At 30.5% G+C, this 2,144-nt stretch overlaps 1 protein-coding gene across 2 annotated transcripts in view; it reads left to right on the plus strand.

The window, feature by feature from the left end:
- AKAP10 (A-kinase anchoring protein 10) overlaps positions 1-2,144 on the plus strand; it is a 90,019-nt gene that overhangs the window by 26,654 nt on the left and 61,221 nt on the right. The window lies entirely within an intron of this gene.

A 2,144-nucleotide genomic window follows, 5' to 3' on the forward strand; every position in this document is an offset into this window, starting at 1 on the left:
ATATCTGCTGTTGATTTATATAGCTGCTCCAGTTTCATTTGGTTAGTGTTTACCTGGTATCTTTTTTCATGCCTTTATTTTTGACCTCCCTTTATCATTCATTATTTTTAAAGTGAGTTTCTTTTAAGTAGCACATAGTTGGGTCATGGTTTGTTTGTTTGTTTGTTTTTAATCCGACAACTATTTTTTTGTTGGTAAATTTATTTCCGTATAAGTTTTAGCATAATTATTTACATTAAATGTAATTATTACAGCATGGTTATTTACATTGTAATATGTAGAAATTATTGACATTATTATAACTTAAATGTAATTTATTAAGTATAATTATTAATGTTTGGGTTTAGTCTACTGTTTTGTTTTTTTGTTTGTTCCTGCTTCTCTTTCCTTGATTTCCTGTATTCATCTTTCTTGCAGATTGTTTAAATTTTTTTAGCATCTGTCTATTGAGTTCTTAATTATATCTCTTTGTTTAAACTTTTTAGTGGTTTCTTTAGGGATTACAATATATATACTTTTCATATATAATTTAAGTCTGCTTAAAATTAATACTTGATCACATGTTGTAGATGTCATGTACATACATTGAAAACGCCATCAGACAATGTTACAAATTTTCCTTTCAACTGTTGTGCACAATTTAAAGAATTTAAGAGAAAAAAATTGTCTGTTATATTTAAACCAGATATTTGCTGTATCTCTTGCTGTTCCTTCATTCTTGAAGTTCAGTTATCATTTCTGTTGTTTCACTAGTGTCTCAGGAATTTCCTTTAGCATTTATTTCTTTTAGAATAGGTCTGTCAAATTCTCTCAGTTATCCTTTATTTTGGTTTTTCTTGAAGTGATTTTCACTTGATAGAAAATTCTGGGTCGATAGTTCTTCTTTTACTGCTTTAAAAATATTGTTCACTGCCTCTTGCCTCCATAGTTTCTGGTGAGAAATCTACAGCCTTGGAATCATTATTATCTTATATTTAACATGTAAGGTTTTTTGGGCTGCTTTCAAGATATTTTCCTTGTCTTTTGTGTTCAGCAGTTTGGTTATACTGTCTGGACATGGAGTCCTTTGAGTTTATTCCTATTTGAGGTTCACTGAGCCTCTTAATTTTGTAAGTGTGGTGTTTTCTTTTTGCCATGTTTGTAGGAGTTTTCAGTCTTTGTTTCTTTTTTCTTTCTTTTTTTTTTTTATATTAGTTTCAGGTGTACAGCGTAGTGGTTAGACATTTATATAATTTAAGAAGTGATACCCCCAATAAGCCTAGTATCCACATTGCATTATACATAGTTACTATAATATTATTGACTATATTCCCTATACTGTACTTTATATCCCCATGACGGTTTCGTAACTACCAATTTGTACTTGTTAATCCCTTCCCTTTTTTCACCCATCCCTTGAAGCTCCCTTCTATCTGGCAACCATCATTTTGTTCTCTGTATCTATGAGTCTGTTTTGGTTTTGTGTGTTCATTTATTTTGCTCTTTAGATTCTACATATAAGTGAAATCATATGGTATTTGTCTTTCTCTGTCTGACTTACTTCACTTAGCTTAATACTCTCTAGATTTATCCATGTTGTCGCATCAGTCATTGTTTCTTCAAGTTTTTTTTTGGCATTGTAATTTTTTCCTTTACTTCTGAAACTTTAATGACCCAATTGTTATACCTTGTCATTGTCCTACAGGTCCCTGAGGCTCTATTTACTTTTTTCTAAATTTTTTATTCTGCTCAGCTTGGAAATTTTCTATTCCTCTATCTCCAAATTTACTGATTCTTTCCTCTGTCATTTCCATTGTGCTTTGAGTCTTTCCATTGAATTTTAAGTTTAAGTTGTTTTGATTTTAGTTCTAAAATTTCCTTTTGTTTCTTTTTTGTATCTCGTATTTCTCTGTGGTGGTGGTCTTTCCATTTGTTTCAAGAGTGTTTGACCTTACTTCTTAGAACATTATAATAGCTTCTTAATTTTTTTTTTTTTTTATAATTCCAGCTTCTGTGTCATCTTGATTGTCTTTTCTCTAGTGAGATAATGAGATTTTCTGGTTCTTTGACTGGCAATTAATCTTGGATTGTATCCTGGACAGTTTGATTTATATGGTTCTGGGTCATGTTTAAATCCTGTGTAAAATGCTGAAATTTTGCTTTAG

Source organism: Pteropus vampyrus, unplaced genomic scaffold (assembly GCF_000151845.1).
Source record: "Pteropus vampyrus isolate Shadow unplaced genomic scaffold, Pvam_2.0 Scaffold44, whole genome shotgun sequence".
Lineage (NCBI taxonomy): Eukaryota > Metazoa > Chordata > Mammalia > Chiroptera > Pteropodidae > Pteropus > Pteropus vampyrus.